Below are 22,151 nucleotides of genomic sequence, written 5' to 3' on the forward strand. Positions count from 1 at the left end.
GTTGATCAATATATAGAGAATAACTTTTCAGATATTTGGCAACAGGCCGCACAGTCTTCTAATGCCTGAGAAAAGGGAAACTCACAATGAGTCCTACAGTTGCCTCAGGTTTCTGCCTGAAACTACTTTTTGGATCATGATATGAGGAGAGGAAACGCAAGCAGGGCATAGCAGTTGCACTGAGCTGAGAAGACAGAGAAGGAGGAGGCTGGAATTTGCAGGGCAGAGTACTCAGGAGGCTGAGGCAGGAGAATTGCTTGAACCCGGGAGGTTGAGCTATGATCACACCATTGAACTCTAGCCTCGACAAGAGAGTAAGACTCTATCTCAGCACACACACACACACACACACACACACATTCTCATTCTCTCTCTCTCTCTCTTTCTCTCTCTCTCTCTCTCCCTCCCTCCCTATCTCACAAATTTAATTAAGTGATATATGGAAATTATATTATATTAACCAGTATGTTAATATGATTATGTTGGTTTACTTCCAAATAATAAACCAACTTTGTATTCCAGAGATAAACTCTTACTATAAAAGAAAAACTTATTCTTTTTTATTTTATTGCATTTTAGGTTTTGGGGTACATGTGAAGAACATGCAAGATTGTTGCATAGGTACACACGTGGCAGTGTGATTTGCTGCCTTCCTCCCCGTCACCTATATCTGGCATTTCTCCCCATGCTATCTCTCCCCAACTCCCCACCCCTGACAGACCCCAGTGTGTGATGCTCCCCTCTCTGTGTCCATGTGTTCTCACTGTTCAACACCCACCTATGAGTGAGAACATGTGGTGTTTGATTTTCTGTTCTTGTGTCAGTTTACTGAGAATGATGGTTTACAGGTTCATCCACGTCCCTGCAAAGGACACAAATTCATCATTTTTGATGGCTACATAGTGTTCCATATGTGCCACATTTTCCCTGTCCTGTCTATCATCGATGGGCATTTGAGTTGGTTCCAGGTCTTTGCCATTGTAAACAGTGCTGCAATGAACATTTGTGTGCAAGTGTCCTTAACTAACTCTTACTATAAAAGAAAACACACGTCATCTTGATAGCTGAGGAAAAGAATTCCATAGCATACAACATATACTCATGGTAAAAATTCTCAGTCAACTAAGACTGGAAGAAAATTTCCTCAACCTGGTAAAAGGTATCTATAAAAGAAACCTACTTCAGTCATGCCTACTGATGTTAGGCACCCAAGACAGGAATAAGACAAAGCTAGTTATCTTCATCACCTAAATTCAGTATTGTACCAGAGGTTTTTCTATGCAGTGCAATATGGTAAGAGAAACAAAGATTTTACATTGGAAAGAAAGAAGTGCCTAATGTATGGATGGCATACATTGTATGTATAAAACCTAAGAAATCTACAATTTACAAAATACATACAAGAACTAATGAGTGAGCTTTTAGTAAAATGGCAGGATATAGGTTTAATACACACACACACACAAATCAGCTTAGTTTCTATGTGTTAGCTATAAAAAATGTGAAAATAAATAAAAATGCTATTTCTCCAAGACATAGCTTAATCAAATTGTGGAAAAACAGTTATAAGAGGAAAATCTTAGAAGCAAGAGAAAAAAAAAACAGGATACATAAGAGAACAGTTAAAAGTGACCACTGATTTCTCATAAGAAACAATGCAAGCCAGAATTACAGTCTTAATACCTTAGTGAATGTAAATTCAAAAATTCTTAGCAAAATACTAGTAAATTAGAAACAGCCATAGAAAAACATAAAGCGTTTTCTATGGCATAGAAAAACATAAAATACTTAGAAATAAATTACACAAAATGTATATTCTGGTTTGAATGATTTGTCTCCCCAAAATTTATATGTTGAAATCCTAGCCCCAGGGTAATAGTATAAGGAGGTTGGTCCTTTGAGAAGTAGTGAGGTCATGAGTGTGAAACCGTCATTAGTAGGATTAGTGCCCTTATGAAAGAAGCCTGAAGGAGCTCAGCTACCCCTTTCACCATGTGAGGACAGAGCTAGAAGGGGCCATCTGTGAACGAGAGAGTAGGCCCTCACCAGACACTAAATCTGCTGGCACCTTGATCTTGGACTTTTCAGCCTCAAGAACCGTGAAAAATGTTTCTGCTATTTGCAAGTGACCCAGTCAGTGGTGTTTTCTTCTAACAGCCAGAATGAACTAAGGCAGTGTGTGAGATCTGTGTGCAGAAATCTAGAAGACATAAACAGAGAGAAGTTAAAGATGATATAAATAAATGGAGGACTTTATTTAGATTTTAGGACTTGATATTAAGATATCAATTTTCCCCATTGACCTATGGATTCTATGCAATCCCAATCACAATCCTAGGAAGCATTTTTTTGGTAGAAATTCACAAAGTGATTATAAAATTTCAGTGGAAGTGCAAAGAACTTTATTGTACAATATGGTAACCACTAGCCACGTGTAACTATTTAAATTAAGCAAAATTAAGTAAATTAAAAATCTAGTTTCTCAGTTATAAAATCTAATTTTTCATGCTCTTAGGTACACATGGCTTTTGGATATTGTATTAGAAAGCACAAATGTAGAACATTTTTATCATCACAAAAATTTATATTGGATGGTGCTGAAGAATAACAAAGTTTTTGAAAAAACAGAATGGAGGGGAGTCTCTTATACTGCTTGATTTCAAGGTATATTAGTCCATTTTCATGCTGCTGATAAAGAACACCTGAACCTGGGCAATTTACAGAAAAGAGGTTTAATACAGACTTACAGTTCCAAGTGGCTGGGGGAAGCCTCACAATCATGGCACAAAGCAGGGGGGAGCAAGTCACATCTTACATGGATGGCAGCAGGCAAAGAAAAAGAGCTTGTGCAGGGAAACTCCTTCTTATTATACCATCAGACATTGTGAGACCCACCCACCACCATGAGAAAGACCTGCCCCGGTGATCCAATTACTTCCCATGAAGTCCCTTCCATTACATTTAGGAATTCAAGATGAGATTTGGGTAGGGATACAGCCAAATCATATCTTCCTGCCCCTGTTTCCTCCTAAATCTCATGTCCTCACATTTCAAAAACAATCATGCCTTCCCAACAGTCCTTCAAAGTCTTAACTCATTTCAGAATTAACTCAAAAGTCCAAGTTCAAAGACTCATTTGAGACAAGGCAAGCCTCTTCCACCTATGAGCCTGTAAAACCAAAATCAGGTTAGCTACTTCCTAGATACAATGGGTGTACAGGCACTGAGTAAATACAGCCATTCCAAATGGGAGACATTGGCCAAAATGAAGGGGTTACAGGCCCCATGCAAGTCTGAAATCCAGTGGGGCAGTCATATCTTAAAGCTCCAAAAGGATCTCCTCTGACTCCATGTCTCACATCCAGGTCACACTCATGCAAAAGGTGGGTTCCCATGGTCTTGGGCAGCTCTGCCCCTGTGGCTTTGCAGGGTACATCCTCTATCCCAGCTGCTTTACGGGCTGGCATTGAGTGTCTGAGGCTTTTCCAGGCACATGATACAAGCTATCAGTGGATCTAACATCTCGGAGTCTGGAGGACAGTGGCTGTCTTCTCACAGCTCCACTAGGCAGTGCCCCAGAAAGGACTCTGTGGGGGCTCTGAATCCACATTTCCCTTCATCACTCTCCTAGCAGAGGTTCTCCATGGGGGCACCACCCTGCAGTAAACTTCTGCCTGGGCATCCAGGTGGTTTCATACAACTTCTAAAATCTAGGTGGAAGTTCCCAAACTCCAATTCTTGTCTTCTGTGCACTGGCAGGTTCAACATCAAGTGGAAGCTGCCAAGGCTTGAGGTTTGCACCCTCTGAAGCCATGTCCTGAGCTCTATATTGGGCCCTTTCAGCCATGGCTGGAGCAACTGGGATCCAGGGCACCAAGTCCCTAGGCTGCACACAGCATGAAGACACTGAGCTCAACCCATGAAATCATTTTTTTTCTCCTAGTTCTCCAGGCCTGTGATAGGAGGGCTACCTTGAAGACCTTTGACATGCCCTGGAAACATTTTTCTCTTTGTCTTGGGGGTTAACATTCAACTCCTTGTAACTGATGCAAATTTCTGCAGCTGTCTTGAATTTCTCCTCCAAAAATGGGATTTTCTTTTCTATCACATTCTCAAGCTGCAAATTTTCCAAACTTTAATGCTCTGCTTCCCTTATAAAACTGAATGCCTTTAACAGCACCAAAGTCACATCTTGAACGCTTTGCTGCTTAGAAATTTCTTATGCCAGATACCCTAAATCATCTCTCTTAAGTTCAAAGTGCTACAAATCTCTAGGGCAGGGGCAAAATGTCTTTTTGCTAAAATATAACAAGAGTCACCTTTGTTCCAGTTCCCAACAAGTTCCTCATCTCTATCTGAGACAATGTCAGCCTGGATTTCATTGTCCATATTGTTATCAGCATTTTGGCCAAAGTCATTCAACAAGTCTCTAGGTTTTTCCACACTTTCTAACATTTTACTGTCTTCTTCTGAGCCCTCCAAACGGTTCCAGCCTCTACCTGTTACCTAGCTCCAAAGTTACTTCCACATTTTCGGGTATCTTTTCAGCAATGCCCCACTCCTGGGACCAATTTACTGTATTAGTCTGTTTTTGCACTGCTGATAAATACATACCCAAGACTGGGCAATTTGTAAAAAAAAAAAAAAAGGAGGTTTAACATGGACTTAAAGTTCCATGTGGCTGGGGAAGCCTCACAATCATGGCAGAAGGCAAGGAGGAGCAAGTCATGTCTTACATGGATGACAACAGGTAAAGAAAAAGAGCTTGTGCATGGAACCCCCCCTGTGTAATACCATCAGGTCTCATGAGACCCATCCACCACCATGAGAACATCAGGGGAAGGACCTACCTCCATGATCCAGTTATCCCCCACTGAATTCCTTCCACAACACGTTGGAATTCAAGATGAGATTTGGGTGAGGACACAGCCAAACCAAATCACAAGACTTAGCCATGTTCAAGACTGATATTGGCATAAGAAAAGACACTTGGAGCAATGAAACAGAATATTGAGTCTAAAAATAGACACATGCATATGCAGTCAATTGATTTTCAAAAATGGTGTCATAGTTGTTCACTGGACAAAAATCATTTCTTAAAAAGTAAATGGTTCCGGAAGAGCTGGATATATGTACTGGAAAAATGAACTTCAGCCACTAAAACTACTTTGTAATTTACACAAGAATATACTTTAAATAGATCATAGAGTTAAATGTTAAAGCTGAAAACATAAAACCATGAGACAAAAGCATACAAGAAAATGTTTGTGACATTGGGGTAAGCAAACATTTCTTAGAAAACAAAAGCTAAATATAAGAAACAATGATTAGTTTAACTATATCTAAAGCTGCTTTCTTTAAAAGACACTCTTAAGAACATGAAAAGCAAGCCAAAGTTTGTGAGAAGATACTAGAATACATGTATCTCACAAGGGACTTGTAGTCAGAAAACATAAGGAGATTCTATAACTTAATATGGAAAAAATAAACAAAATATTTGAACAGGAACTTTATATAAGACAACATATGAATGGCCAAGGAGCACATGAAAGGATCATCAACATCATTAATCATTGGGGAAAATAAATGAAAATTGCTGTAGGATACTGCTGTATACCTACTAGAAAGGAAAAAAGTAAAGATTTACAGTACGAAATGTTGGTAATGTCATTGAGTACTGGAAGTCATACATCACTGGGGGGAAATAAAAATAGAAGATAAACTGGAAGTTTCTTATAAATAGGCACTTGACATTGTACCTAATAATTTCATTCCAAGGGAAATGAAAATGTATGTTTATATGAAGACTTGTACAGATATGTTCATGGTAACTTTATTCATGATGGCTAAAAGACAGAAACAATCAAATGTCCATCTACAGTGAAGCTATATACACCATGTGTGATATAAATACATAAAAAATAAATAATAAGCTAATAATAGTTTTAAAAATATAGGTGAATCTCAAAAACATTAATCTGGGCAAAAGAAGCCAGAAAAAAAAGCAAACTGTAAGACTGATTTACATCAGATTATAGATCAGGTAAAATTCATCTGCAGTAACAGAAAGTAGATCAATAATTTCCCAGGTGTGGGTGGAATGGCCTGGAGTAGATCCGGACACCAGGTACCTTTCATGGGGATGGAAGTGTTCTGTGTCTCGTATGTGGTGCTAGTTACAATGATGTATGCATTTGTGAAAATGCATTAAGCTTTACACATAAAATGAGTACATATTATTGAATGTAAATTATGCTTCAACATGGTTGATTTTAAAAGAATAATGATTTATAAAAGAAAATAATAAATTTGCCCAAGAATCATAAATTCAATCCAACTTTTAAAAATGAACATATCATGCATACCTTTAAGTGTCTTTATCTATTTTTACACAATCCCATAAATATTATATAGTTAATAGAAGCAATAAGACCTGGAAAGTTGTTCAAGATATCTGAAACACATATTACAAACAATTTATTATAATAATAGCAATCAGTTAAGATGTATTATGTGGCTATAATGTGTCATGCAGAATGTTAAATGTTTCACATTTGTTGTTTCATTAATTACTACAAATCTATAAGAGATATATCAATATCATATCCATTTTGCAGGCAAGAAAACCTAGTAGTGGAGAGGTAAAGAACTTGCTAAGAGGTCACAGAGTAGCAAGGAGAAAGTGCATTGGGATATGGGGTGAGAGAGAGAGAATGCTGATGGACTAAGGGACTTATGAGAAATTATGAGGAGGATGTGTTATTGACCTGAAACTTAATTATTTTGCATATGAGGGAAGGCAGGAACAGTATTCAAGCCAAAGGACCAGCATAAGCAGTCAGCCACGCAAATGTAGGGGAGATTTTTCCCTCATGTTTTAGTTCCTCCAGAGTTAGAAGAAAAAGAAAAACTGTGTAGATTTAGCAGAAGACTAGGTATGTCTTTCCCAACTCAGAAAATGTCCCTGTCTTCTTCCATACTCTTTGTGTGCTATGAACTTTAAAATACTCTCTTTGGCTCCCAGAATCCTTCAGTGTCAATGGCTGCATGGAGCCAGTGGCAGGGGCAGGCTGCCTTCGCTCCCTTCCCTGCCCTCGCTCCCTGGCACAGTTGCTGGAGTGTCTCTGGGGTCATACTTCTGTGTCTGTAGCCCAACCCTCAAATTGTACAAATAGACTCACAAAATGGGTCAAATGGTGGAGAATTTTTGGACTTGGCATGGCTCTCCCTCAACCCAGAGAGGAAAAAATATATTTTATATGGACTTTGTCAATTCAGAATTTTAATTTTCACAGTTGAAGATTTATAAAATTTGTAAATTAGAGATATTATTTAAGTTTGGTCTTACTTTCCAAATTTCTCAGGATACCTAAAATCTATTGCCATTTGCAGTGAATTGAATTGTATTCCCCCCACGTTCCCAAGTTGCACTAATTCCTCATCACTAACGTGACTGTATTTAAATATAAGAACTTTAGAAGGGAATGAAGGTTACACGAGGTCATAAGGATGTGGCCCTGATCTGATAGGATTAGTGTGCTTACAAGAAGAGACCCCAGAAAGCGTCAGGTCTGCCTTTCTCCCTCACACACGTCTGCTGCATGAAGACAGAGTGAGAAGGCAGCCATTTGCACACCAGGAAGGTGATGCTCACCAAGAACAGATTCCACCCACACTTGGATCTCCATTCTCACTTTGGGCTTTGACTTCCAGCCTCCAAGACTTCAAGACATCAATTTCTGTTGTCTAAGCCCCTCCATCTATGGTATTTTGTTGTGGAAGCCCAAACAGACTGACTTCACTATGTAGTTTTCAGATAGTACTTAGGTAATTTCCTTTTATATGTTAGAACTAACTTGCATTGGCTGTTTCATTCCTGAGTTTCTTGAATACTTTAATACTTGACAGGTGCTGTGCAAAGCTTTTTACCTGCACTAATTACCACTACATTTACCATTCACAGTAACCTTGAAAAATACCTTTTTCAACTATCCCCACTTTCTATAAAGTGACACTTAGTAAAAGGGTGGTTTGAAAGGGCAAGTGAGTGGCAAATGAGGTCCGTTGGAGACAAAAATCTGCTTTCACTCATCACGCTGCACTGAATGAAAACCATGAAGCCACATTTTGAACCAACTTTTCATTGTCTGCCACTCATTTGCAGCTGGTGCACCGGGATGTCTCTGCTATCACACTTTGTGTTCGAATGTTTGGTGTAGTACTTGGCGGCCTGCAGAGACTGATGCTGTTGAGAGATGTCACCTCTTGTGAGTGCCAGTTGGCCAAGCTTCCTCGGATGTGAACCATGCACAGGCAGCCCCTGACAGTCTCATGACAGAGTGGTGAGTAGCCTGAGACAGCCATTTGTTTTGAAACTGATCTCAGTGCCACTAATGCTCTGTCATCTGTCAAAAACCAGTGCTGCTTTGTTAACCAGACTGTCATTTCTTTAATGGCAGCATGATGAGGCACACAACTACCACTGCAGTTACCTGATGATTTTGGAGGCAGCTTACTTAACAAGTGCCCTCTGAGTAGCATGAAGATGGCAGGGACCAAAATAAAGCAATGGGCTGCCAACCTGGGGAATAAGAGCTGAGGGGCAGGCTGCTTTTTAAAATATTTTCAAGGTAGAGATGCTGAAGTTAGCTGTTAGGGCCTGTGACCCTCCAAAAATAGCATGCAAACTTGCATGTGTTTGAACCTATGTACATTGAAAAAACATTCTCAACGCTGTCTGTAATTCATAAAAGGCAAAGAACTCCTACTTTTGCAAGAAGAGTCTTGGGACCTTTGCTTGTCACTTCTGAATTCAGGTTTTACTTGCCAAGTTAAAGCAGCTGGTACTAGTTTCTAGCTCCAGTGGCAGATAGTTAGGGAGATGCAAGCTTAATTTCTTTCAGGACTGGAAAAGGCTAACACTGCAAGACTAGAAGCAGTGACAAACATGAGGTTGCCATAGTTCCTACCCTCCAGTGATTTCCATTCCTTGGTGTCATAGAATTCACATAGCAAAATTTGAGATCCATTGCAAGGCTCTACCTTTAATATCAGCATATCTGGATGATAGAAAAGATACTCATATATTTCACATATACACACATACACATACACTTAGCAAATTATGATTTTATGGAATCTTTTCTGCCCTCTTCTACAGGTTTCAACATGTAACAATAATTTTCTGGGAACTCCATCTCACCCTATAAAAGAGAAGATTGGGTAAGTTGACCAGAGTGTCTTGGCAAAGGACAAAAATATGAAATAACCAGTTCAAAGTCACCTCTTATGTCTTGAATAGAGCCTCAGCTGCCTCTGTCTTTGAAATTCTTCATTTACTAGGCAGGGTCAGCCCCTCTCAGAGCTGAGTGTTTCACAGGATGAAGGTAAAATGACACACGAAATGACGGCACTTAAGCACTGCTGTTTCCTGAGTGTACGTTGTGCAGAGTATGAGAAGTTATTTCTCATAAGGACAATCTTTAACTTAAGCAATATGTCCTGAAGATGTCTTACAAGGGCAATCAAGATATAGCCAGCAGGCTAAGTGGGAGGAAGTTATAATGTACAAGGTGAGTCTTTGGAGACTCTGAAAAACCCATTAACGGAGAAGTTATTAATGTCTTTTTTTAATGCAGCTATAGTGCAGAGGCAGACCCCAAAGAAACCAATCCACATTATGAAACATTTTACAGAAATCCGTTTTTAAAAATAGGAGAATGCTATAAATGAAGCCTTGAGGTGGGAACTGAGTACATGCCTAGCCTCCTGGGCCAGTTGTGGATTTTCTAAAGAATAAAAGAAAATTCTACTTTCGCCTTCACTTCAAGACAGAGAAATAGAACAAAATCACCTACAATAAAATTTGATTATCATTTTTATTTCTCTCTTTTTCAGATTTAATTTTCTTTCTCTCTCTCTTGTACTTCCCCTAATCAACGCTAATATCTTCAGGCCTCTGTTAACTTGAATTTAGCTTTAAACACATCAGGTTATTAAGACTTTATTAGCCATGGGTATGATGCCCAGTCAGGTGAGTTTCTCTGCAAATGGTGGTGGAACTCTAGACCAATGAATTTGATGTTTCTGTCCTATTATCAGAAGGGAATAAACTTGGATATGTTTTCTCCCTTAGAGGTTGACAGATTTGCATTCATTTTCATTAGACTAAGAGCTCTTTGTAAACATAAACTGGGACTTATTTATCTTGATATCCCTCCCTCATAGCACAGACCTGGTACACAGTAGCGATCAACAGACTCTTGTCAGATGAATACATTCTGAGCCCAGGAAAGCTTTAGTTCAACCATTACATGGAGACTTTCTTCTTTGCACCAGAACCTCTGCTAGTTGCTGGGTCTACAGAGACAACAGAACATGGTCCTCACTTTTAGTGTCTCCTGTGCCTGGTGGGGATTGAGGAAGAGGGGGATCATTTCTGCCAGTGGTGGTGTCAGGGAGAAAGAACTCTGAGTAGGCGTTCACTAAGAGCAGGATAGACAAGCAAGAAAGGGTGTTTTAGAGAGACAGGAGCAGGGCCAAAGGCAGGGTGGGCGTCGCAGCCCAGGAACCTTGGATGCTTGCCTTGGCAATGTTCCTTGTGACCTGAGCAAGAAAAGACATTGAATGCTGGAGACTGTGAGTGCATGTGTGGCTCTTGGAAAAGGCCTGACAATCATAGAACCATGGACTATGGTCCTGACACCCCAGCTTGTCCAACAAGGTCACCTAATGCCCTCTAGGAACACCCTTTTAAATAATAATATGTACACAGAGGGTGCATGTATTAGTCCGTTCTCACACTGTTAAAAGCACATCCCTGAGACTGAGTAATTTTTAAAGAAAAGAGGTTTAACTGACTCACAGTTCGGCATGGCTGGAGAGGCCACAGGAAACTTACAATCACGGTGGAAGGCAAAGGGCAAGCAAGGCACCTTCTTCACAAGGTGGCAGGAAGGAGAACGAATGCAGGAGGAACTACCAAACACTTGTAAAACCATCAGGTCTCACGAGATCTCACTCACTACCATGAGAACAGCATGAGAGAATTGAATCATGGGGGAAACACCACCCCGTGATTCAGTTACCTCCATTTTGTCTCTCCCTTGACAGGTGGGGATTATGGGACTTATGGGGATTATAATTCAAGATGGGATTTTGGGTGAGGACGCTGTCCAACCGTATCAGTGCAGAAGTTCAGGAAACACCTCAATTAATGTTAGTCAAAATGCAGATTTGCTTTTTGAACTGAATTCTCTCAATTCCCAGGTCTTAGTGGTAGGTGGAAAGAAAAAGGTCAAACCAAATAAACAGCACTAAATAAAAATTTAAAAATCTTTACTTGACATTGTTCGACGTTCATCCCGTGGCTGCTGCATGCTTTTGTGCAGTCACAGCATTTTTACTTTTTATTTATTTATTTTTATAGAGCTGGGGTCTTGCTAGGTTGCCCAGGCTAGCCTTGAATTCCTGGGTTCAATTCCTCCCACCTTGGCCTCCCAAAGTGCTGGAATTACAGATGTGAGCTACCATGCTCAGCCAATAATGTCTTTAAAGGTAAACTTGGAGGGAATTGTCTTCTGTCACAAGTCTGTGGGGGCCCCACCGGCAAGGCCTTTGCCTACTGACTCATCACTGCCTCTCCCACTTGCCCTGGACATTGTCTTGCTGCTGGGTGTGAGAGGCAAGAAACCAGGCAACACTTTGGCCTCATAATATGTGATAAATCACGAATATTGAAAGAGCATGTTGGAAAAAGTGATCTTTCTAGCTCTCAAATTCTACTGCTCTAGCAGCTCCTTATTTCATCTTCACTACACTTCAGTTTTTGTTTTCTTCCCCTCTTCGTTTTTCCCTTTAGTTTTTTTTTCCCCTTGGAAACAGAAAGTAGAAATAGAAACTTCCCTTTGCTTACAACCAGATTTAAAAAACAGATATGGGAGGGATTTTTTTAATAGTTTGAGCTGTGCTGGAAAGTTTAAAAAAGATATTGCTTAATTGAATTGTAAACTTTACTAAGATGGGTTTTAACCTTTTATTGTGAATCTGATAAAAACATTCCTCCCACCCCACAATATTGCATCTAATGACAGGAAACCATCTTTCTTTCAAAACTCACTCGGGGATTGCAGGTTAGGAATCTTTTGCATATCCAGAATCAAAGATGGGCCAGAGAGTGGGAGATTGTCCATGCATGTACAGAGTTCATTCTGCTTTTCTTTTGTCTCTTTTGCCTCTTCTAACTCCCCTCTCCAACCTCTGCCCCTCACACGGGGGCAAGTCATAGTTTTGTCAGGTGGCTTGTTGAAAACAGCACGTGTGCTATCCCATGTACTCCGTGGAGAAGGGCCATAGGCCCTGCCACAGGCCACTCAGCTGAGAAAGGCGTCCTGAAGATTTCAAAATGCAGGGGAAATGCAAACCAGGTTGCTGGACTTCAGGAGGGAAATGGAATAGTAATAAAATGAGGCCAGGAGTGCAGCTGATGGTAGGGCTTCCTGTTGAAAACCTTTCTATTTTAAGAGATATTCTAAATTGTCTGCTCTGCATTTTATAGAATGATAGCCAGAAATCTCAAATTCTACCTACGGTGTGGAAAAGTTGGAGATCGCTAAAGATGTGTGTGAGTTGCCTTTGGCACCGCAATCATTCCTCACACAGTAGTGAGTGTTCTGGATAGGTAAAACGTGCAACCTGTGGATTGAGATGGGGGGGTGACAAGCAGTCTGTGTTGCAGTGATATGGCATGAGAGACGCGTGTGAGCATGTTCGTGATTGTGTGTGTGGGACTGACTCACCGACGAGGCTCTGCCTGCTGCTAAGGAAGCTTAGTGAGCCCTCTTGCTTCTTCATTTTTAAAACCTTCAAGTAACAAATGACAACTGAAGATACTAAAATAGCAGCAACATCACTCAAACATCTGGTTCATCAGCATGACTTTTAGGAGATAAAGATGTCTTTCTTAAGTGAAGAGTTTCATTTTGCAACTTCAACATGTCGGCTATCAGCTGAGCTTGCAATGCACCTCTTAATATTCAAAATAGCACAAACAGGAAAACAAGGTCATTCCTATTAAAAGAACGTCTTTGCAAACGCTACATGTCATAAGATGCTCCTTGAGGGGTTCACAGTGTTTAACACACAGAAGATTCCTTTTCCATTTCTCATCCCAGAGAATGGTGTGATTTGTATTCATTCTCTAAGTTTTACCTTTTATTTATAAAATGAAATGAGTTCTCACATGCAGACTTGTAAATGAATATCCTAAGGCCAAGGTGCATTTCTATTACTTGGGCCATCAAGGAGTTCCTCTGGGTAGTGACAGTGTGGGGGTTCTGGGCCACTACAGAATTAATTGAAGGATAGTTTTTTGAGACTCCCAGCTATGCCACCTAGAGGGTTGGATCGAGGGATCGTTGATTGATCAAAGATATTCATCTTGATAAACCTCCTTCAATCTCAGATCTTCAGCATCTTTGGTATGACTGCAAATGGAATGGATGCCAGTCATTTGATAGGAGCTACATGAATGGGAATTAGTGCTGTCATCTCCTGCTCCTGCTTTGTTCATTCTCCCAAGAAGCCTTGGGAAGTCCGCTGCTTTTAGGCTGTGTATCAGCTTCCTGCTGCTGCTATAACAAATTACACAAACTCAATGGTGCCAGGTAAAAAGCAAATCTGGGCCGGGCACGGTGGCTCACACCTATAATCCCAGCACTTTGGGAGGCCGAGGCAGGTGGATCGCAAGGTCAAGAGATCGAGACCATCTTGATCAACATGGTGAAACCCCGTCTCTACTAAAAATATAAAAATTAGCTGGGCATGGTGGCACACCCTGTAGTCCCAGCTACTTGGGAGGCTGAGGCAGGAGAATTGCTTGAACCCAGGAGGCAGAGGTTGTGGTGAGCCGGGATCGCGCCATTGCACTCCAGCCTGGGTAACAAGAGCGAAACTCTGTCTCAAAAAAAAAAAAAAAGAAAGAAAGAAAGAAAAAGAAAATCTGGACCTAGATAGGGAGGTGCTGTGTGAGAAAGAATGATTGCAAGAGGGACAAAGGGCTATTGCATTAGGGAGAATTCAGTAACTGTGACGTCTGCACGTGTCTCAGAGATCAGCCAGAAGAAGGCTTTTCTTTTATAAGGGGGAGTAAACAAGACTAGGAAGAACCAGGCTTGCGAAGTAGGATGAATGAGGAAGATGGCATGATAGGACAACATGTCCGAGAGCGTTTTTACCCTGAGGTCACCCTATTCCTAGTATAGGGCACAAAGGAGGGGCTGTATGCTGGCTCTGCTTGAGGATCAGGACTAAGGGAAGGAGAGAAATTTAGCCAAAGTTAGCTTAACATGCCTTTTGTTCCCATGGACAACAGGCAAAGCAGTTCAACTTATCATTTATGGGGCAAAGAACAGGACTTTGGAGGGTCTGTGCCTGGCCTTTTCCTAAACAAGTGGTTATGCTTGAGTGTCATCTAAGTCACATGGGAATGAGTGACTCTCTGCAGGAAGTCACTGCCCAGAGCACAGAATAAAGGAGATTTCTTAACATTCGCTGTTTTCCAGGAACACAGGGCTCAGGCAGAGTTCAGCGTTGCCAGTGGTTTAGAGAGTCATAAATGTGTTGTCTTGCAGTCTGGAGGTCAGAAGTCTGCGGTGGGCGCAACGGGGTTAGAATCCAGATACCGGCAGGGTTGTTTTCCTTCCTGGAGGCTCAGGAGGATCTCTTACCTCTTTTCTTGCATTTTCCAGCTTCTGAAGGCTGCTGCATTCCTTGGCTTGTGGCCCTTCCGTTTGCAAAGCCAGCATCAGCTGGGGGAGTTTTTCTCACAAGGTATTACTCTGACGCTCCTCTCTCTCACGCTTACACATTTCAGGTCCTTTGCGATTATGTCTGATCCACCTGGATTATCCAGCCTGCGGCTGATGAGCAACCTTCGTTCCGTCGGCAAGCTGATTCCCTTACACCACATAAGGTAACACTTGTGTTCTGGGAATTAGGATGTGGATGTCTTTAAGGCTTATGATTCTGCCAGTATCGAAGAGATCCTGAAATAATTCACAGGAGGTAGAAAAAGACGTATCTTACCAAACTCTGCTTTTCAAATACTTGTTTTTTTTTTTTTTTTGTTTTCTTTTCTTTTGACTGAAGGCAGCAGCTCTCAAACTTTGCACTTTTTAAACTCTTCCCATTTCTTGAAGACGCCAAAGAGACTTTGTTCATATTGCTTATATGTATTGATACGTACTGTACCAGGAATTAAAACTGAGGAAAAATTACATATTTATTAATTCATTTAAAATTTCAATAAGAAATATGTTAATAGGAATAACAAATTTTCGTTAAAAAATAACTTGCCGAGCATGGTGTCATGTACCTCTAGTCCCAACTACTCAGGAGGCTATGGCGGGAGGATTGCTTGAGCCCAGGGATTTGAGCCCAGCCTGAGCAACAGAATGAGACCCTGTCTCTAAAAATCCAGAGAACAACTCCCCTTCCGCAAATCTGCTAAAACAAAATGTTGGCAAGAAAAATGGCATTACTTTACATTTTTCAAATCTCTTCAATGTCTGGTTTGATAGAAGAGTGATGCATTTCATATATGCTGTTTTGGTTGAAGCATATGAAGAATATCCAGCCTCACATAGAAATGTAGTTGGAAAATGAAGGAGCATTTCAGTAGGCTTTATATATACATAATTATGAATAGACTTCTTTGATATTACACCAAAATTTGGTAAGTGAGATATACGGTAGTTTTTACACTGTTAATTCCATATGGAATCTAAAAATATAGAGCTTTTTGTAGACTATTGCTGTAAAACCCAGGGGTCTTTCAGTTCCAAAAGTTTTTACCCATGCATGATTTTATAATGGTATTTCCTGTTAATCTGGACACTATTGGTTCATAAAATTATGAAGATCTTCCAATTGTCTTATAGTACCACACCAAAAAGATCACATTTGATTATATCACTACTAATTTTATCAGAAAATATTTTTAAGTATTGGGAACCTCCCAGAGTCTATTTCGTTTTTCTTAATTTGAGTTTTTTTTTCGAAAGGTCAAATTTTATCACTGGCAACCATTTTTCTCTATGTGGACACATGCACTGGCGTTGCAAAGGTAACGAGCAATAAAGCTACTGCAGCAGGCTCTGCACACAGCATGGTGGTGATGGCAAACTACCAACACGCATAGCGTCCTCACCACTGCACACTCAGTGAAAACAAAGAGAAGAACAAAAACTTTTCTAGTAGGTCCATGATGAAGCAATACAATTGTTCACTTGATTATTAAATATCAGCCTTTAGTATATTCAAAACCTATTCTATGTGATGAAATGGCAAGGAGGAATATTACATTTCTGCTACAGACCAAAGGTCAAGGGTCATCTCCAGGAAAAGATCACGGGCTGCTAGGCTGCAAGCTGAGCTACCATTTTTTTTTTGGCAAAATAATATTTTTACTTGAAAGAATGGTGGAAGGACAAACTATAGTTTCAGACTTGAGTATTTGGTAGATAATTTTCTTAAAGATGAACAAAACAAGCCAGTTATTTCAAGGAAAACAATAAACAGTAAAAAAGGTAAACAATATTTTTGCATTGTTGTAAAAATAGTGTTAGCTTAGGGAACACTGAAAGAAAATTCTCGGGAACTCCAGCATTGCTACACAACACTCTTTGAGAGCTTCTGACTTAAGATTTGTTAAGGTAAACAACAGCAGGGGATAAAAAGATAAAAAATACCACCTTTGCTTACCTTAGTATAACCATGTTTATCAAATTGCCTAATTTGATAACTAGATGTCTTTTTCATGAATGACAAGACAGGACACAGGCAGGTTATGTTTGGGAATTTGGAATCAGAAATGTTTGGAGAATGAAAGATGCTGTGACTAGCCAGCGACCCGACTGCAGGGGGCAGGTTCCCTGTGAAGCTGAACAGAGTAGAAAACACTCATGGCAAGAAAGATTCATCTTTGCTCGGAAGACCCTCAAATGACCTAAGTGGCTGAACTTCTTTAAACGTCTGTTTGCTCATGTGGTTGGGGATAACTGGCTTACCTCCTAATGTTCTTGTGAGAGTTAAATGAGATAATGAATCTAACTTGAGTGATACAGGGTAGGGGCTTCATAATGAAAGCTGTTGTTAGGATGACTTCATAGCTTATCTCCAGGTCTCTTGGCTCTCTAGACTTTTGTTCAGCAAACACTTCTTATTGTTCTGAGACCCTGTGGCATTCAGGACCCAGGTGTGCCAGGTAAACAATTTCTCCTCCACTCTCCAGCCTGACTCTGCAGCACATTCTGGACTTGCCGTATCCTCCCCAGCTTACCCTCCATTACTGCAGCCCCAGGTGACGCCGGGTCTGGGGAAATCTACTCTTTGGTGCTCCCTTGAAGGTTTGCCCCTCTGGAGCGAAGTGCAGTGCACTCCTCTGATCTAACAGACTTTTGTCTTTACCAGCCAGCGTGCTGTTTGGAGTGAGCCAAAATCGTTCTATGCCAACGTGTTTTGTAATTCTCAGATAAAGGATCAGAATCATCTTTAAATGGTCTAAGCCATTTTGTGATAATTTAATCTTGAATCTACATTTTCCTTGTGAAGGAAGTATGAGTCACATTTTTAAAATTACCAGAGATAACTACACTGCAACTACCACTACTAATCGTAATGACCAAATTGCCTGGCACTTTGCAGATGTCGTTGCGTTTAATCTTCCCTGATTCCCTAGGCAGCTATCATGATGCTTTTTGTGTGTGGGTGTGTGATAGGGTCTTGCTCTGTCACAGAGATGGAGTTTCTACAGTATTGGTGAATGTATTAAGGCCACACACATAGTTTTAAGGAAAGTTGGAGTTCCAATTAAAGTCTGTCTCACTTTTTCAACATGCTTCCCCTCTTTCCAAAGAATAGCATGATGCTGGGATTTTACAAAACTACTCAATGCAGTCACAATGAAAATTCAAGTTTTTTTCTCTAGAGTGCTTTTCTGCTTTTCATTTGTGGTGTTGTTTTGTTAAAACAGAGGCTTCCTGACTTAATTTCTGACAAGAGACAAGTTCTTAGCAGGTTTAGAAAAGGCATCTTCAGCCAGGAGCGGTAGCTCATGCGTGTAATTCCAGCACTTTGGGAGGCTGAGGCAGGTGGATCACCTGAGGTCAGGAGTTCGAGACCAGCCTAACCAACATGGTGAAACCCTGTCTCTATTAAAAATACAAAATTAGCTGGGCGTGGTGATGGATGCGTGTAATTCCAGCTACTTGGGAGGCTGAGGCAGGAGAATTGCTTGAACCCAGGATGTGGAGATTGCAGTGAGCCAAGATTGCACCATTGCTCTCCAGCTGGGGAAGCAAGAGCGAGAAACTTCGTTAAAAAAAAAAAAAATCTTCAAAACCTGGTTTCACCCCCACACTTTGATCACCGCTTGTGCACATGCAGCTTGGCTTCATTTGTCTATTTGGTGAGTTGGAGGTTGATGGTGTCCTGGGGGGTGCTCCCTGCTTGGGCGTGGGCTGTCCAATCCCATGCTGGCTTTGCTGGTCTGCCCTGAATCAGCAGTAGTGAGGCAGTACTCAGCTCTGGGGACAGACTTGGTGACAGCCTTGATCAGGGTTCAGAGCACCATGAGTCTGCAAGGGCTGAAAGATGCTCTCCTGGGATGGAAAGGGAAAGATTCCTTAAGTGCCCTCTTGGGTGAATTGCATCTGAAAGCTTCTCTGTACTGAAGCTCCGGTGAATGTCTGGGTTATCTCAGTAAAAATAACTCTTGGGCTAAGGGGAAATGTTCTTTTTTGTACTTTCCCTGTGTCCACACAGCAGCCTGATGTTGCTTGCAGTGTCTTTTCGGACCTCACCTGGCTTAGCCCACCATGGATCCACTCTGGCCAGTCCATACGGAAGTTAAATGCTCTCCACTGCAGGCAATAAATACAACGTAACCCAGAGGAAATTTATTTATTCCAGCAGCCAGGTGTTTTGGCCTCAATACCTCTTCATGTGTTGGAAGGAAAATATTATTTTTCTATTTGTCTTTCTCCAACCAATCTGAAATTCTTCAGGCATTATCTGTAATGGCTGAGTCTTAATGCTTCCTTTCAATCTTTAATCAACGACGCAAGGCACATGTGTTTGTCTCCTGTGTGTTCCTCGTCATTTATAAGTGCCAGTTTGTAGGTTTAATATCATCTAAAATGTCAGGGCTCTGGCATGGTTCTAATTTTAGTCCCTTTCTATCTTTTCTCCCTTGTTTCTGGAAATGATGAACGCGCCTCTTAGCAAATCAGTAAGGATTTGCTAAGCGTTTTGCCACATTTGTCTTAAAGTTCTGAGCTCATCTGGCTCCTTAAAGATGTTTAATTTTGTGTAGTCTCAAGGGAGATTATATTATTATGAAGAGGCATAGAAAACAAAACCGACTTCAGAATAGGTCGTAGACGTGCTGAGGTTCTAAGCAGGTAGGCATCTGTGATTGGCTCCTCTGAATGGACCTTGGATGAACAGAAACTGTTCTCTTGTATGGGTTTTCCAGGCTTTCCAATTCCTCAGCGTTGTGGAGTCATGAGGTGTTATTATACTGTCATTAATGAGTAACTTGTCTTATTCAATATTATAGTTTGCATGCAAGTTGACTTAGTCAAATAGTAGTTTATTTCCCTTAAAGCACGAAGTATGACATGGTCTAGTGGTTCTGTGACATCCCTGTATCCCAGTCTCCTCCTGTTGTTCTGTTCCCCCATCCTGATCTTAACAGCTTTTGTCTTCTTGTTTACTACCTCATGGCTGCAAGAAGGAGGTTTCAGCCCTCTCTTCATGTCCACGCTCCAGGAAGGCATGAGGAAGGGCCAGCAGCCTCCCACAGACGCGTTTTGGAGGAGGATGGCATCTTCAGGGGTTTCTGTCCCCCTCACCTAGTCCAGAACTATTTCAGGACCCTGCTCTCCCTCACCCCACCCTCGCTCCTGCAAGGGAGGCAGTGGATCTGAGTATTTCTGGCAGAACATATCAATGCTCTGGGCAAAACTGGGATTCGTTAGTAAGAAACAGGGGGAGTATTTGGTATATAATCCGCCCAAGGTACAAATATTAATTCTCTTCTGAGTCTAATAATCACTTTTTGTTTCATCTGGTCCTGCCTCTGAGCAGTATTGGTGTTCTAGTTCCTGTTATATGCTTCCCTGGGCTCTTGGTGTTTTTCCAGTTAACCTTGTTCCATTGCTCACTCAGAGTCCTTGACATATTACACGTAGCTAGGTAGAGAAACCTCAAGTATCTTGACTCCACTTTGAGACTGTGTGTTAGATTCCCCTAACTTCTTCCATGGTTCTTCATTCTGGCAACCGAGACTCACTTCAGGCCTGCCTCATATCCACGAGTCCCCTAGTTTTCTAGACTGTTTCCTTTTTGATTCTTGGTGTTTGCATTTTTGTGGGTTTTACCCCCTTAGAACCTCTCAGCTCATCTACAACCCATTCTGAAATTGGGTTTGTTTTTTGGACCATTGGAAAGCTGTATCCCCCATGACCAATGCCTCTTAGAAGTCTCTAAAGCTTTAAGCAGTGGTTCTCACTGGACATCACAAAAGGAGGCACTCATGCCAGGTGCTTTCTGTGTTAAGTGCATAAACCCTGAATGCACTCTCACCACATTCCCTTCACTTAATATATCTGAATTGTCAGGAGGACCCAGGGGAGGTTCAAATTGAGGATTTTCCCTCTAGTCATTGTTATGCTGGTATGACCTACGGTCAGGGGAGGATTGATGCAATTATTTGGACAGGAAATCTAAATAAGTAATTTTCTTTCCAAGTAGGATAACTGCTGGGTAGAAACTTAAAAGAAATCTAGAAACCACTGGTCAAATGCCTGTGTTTCATAGATAGGACACCTTGCTTCAGAGAGATGGAATTATTAGAAGTCATATGGGTCAGTAGGGGTGGGTCTAGACTTACTTAGGAGCTAAGGTTTTGCATGCCTGGCTAGAGGGTTTTCCACTTACACGTTTTTTTTTTAGGATAAAGGTTTTATCCTTCTACACCTGTCCCTTTCACCTAGGAAGGTTGGAACCACCAAGAAGACTGACTAGCCATCAGAGCAGTGGGTGACTCAGAGATACCCGGCCACCTGGTGCCTGGTACCCACAGATATGATTGAAACAGCCTTTGTGAAGACACTAAAGGGTCTCAGCTAAATCTTCTTACATTTTCTGCCTTAGCCTCCCCTCCTTCTGTACTTAAAAAGTATTTTGTCACTACACATTATATCATTGCAATTGCTTTTATAATTAACCTGGAAGAAAAAAAAAGGTGTCTGATTTCAAAGGAGAGTCAGAAATGCATTAATTCACCTTAGTGACTTACTTTATTTAGTGCAAAAGTGTTCCACATACAGAGAGATCAATCACATCACAGCTTTTCTTAATTGCGCTTTACCCTTGAGTGCAATTAAAAGCATCAGCGCAGCCCGGTTTAATGCTTATATTCTAAGCCTTCCTTAGCTGTTGCTGAATGGGGCCCTATACTTTAGAAGGTGCTTTTAAAAGACACAAAGACCTAGGTTATACTCTCCTTTTCTACCCCTTTCAGGTTCTGGATGAATTGGTCTCAATGCCCACTGCGTGCTGGGCATTGAAATTATTCAAAAATAATGAAACAACAGCAAGAAGACAAGCTTCTCAGATGATGATTAAGTACAGTCAAAGTAGAGATAAAAATTTTCACGAGTTCGAAATATTACTTATATTTAAGTAATAGGTTTTCATGAGCTGAAATATACATTATATTTTTCTACGTAAAATGCTCTGCATAAGTCATTTAGTGTGATTTTATAAATACATACTTATATATGACAAATGTAGATTTGTGTTCAATGATATCTGTTCTACAATCTTTTTTTTTTTTTTAACAACTACTTATTAAGGCAAAATGAATCAATCAGACTCCACTGAGGGAAAGCTGGACTGAACATAAGAAGTGGTCAGATTTCATGTGTCATTAAATTATTCAAATCTTTATTTAACAGAATAATTGGTTCTCTGGTAGATAATGATAGTTTTCCCTCAATATACATTCTTCCTGCTCCTTTAATCATAGAACTTCAAAATGCTAGCTGGAGACATAATTTCCCAGAATAAAAATTAAATTCCCTAAC

General features: G+C 40.7%; 1 long non-coding RNA gene across 2 annotated transcripts; it reads left to right on the forward strand.

The window, feature by feature from the left end:
- The first annotated feature begins 4,675 nt into the window (after positions 1-4,675).
- Positions 4,676-21,639, forward strand: LOC116528782. Of its 2 annotated transcripts, XR_004259195.1 has the most exons (4): positions 4,676-8,342; positions 9,161-9,222; positions 9,898-10,033; positions 21,587-21,639. It is a non-coding gene; the product is annotated as an uncharacterized LOC116528782 (long non-coding RNA). The 2 variants fall into 2 exon arrangements; XR_004259194.1 differs by lacking the exon at positions 21,587-21,639 and having other exon boundaries at positions 9,898-10,236.
- The last annotated feature ends 512 nt before the right edge of the window (positions 21,640-22,151 follow it).

The sequence above is a fragment of the Sapajus apella genome, unplaced genomic scaffold (genome assembly GCF_009761245.1).
Source record: "Sapajus apella isolate SASKATOON/1434 unplaced genomic scaffold, GSC_monkey_1.0 scaffold60, whole genome shotgun sequence".
Classification (NCBI taxonomy): Eukaryota; Metazoa; Chordata; class Mammalia; order Primates; family Cebidae; genus Sapajus; species Sapajus apella.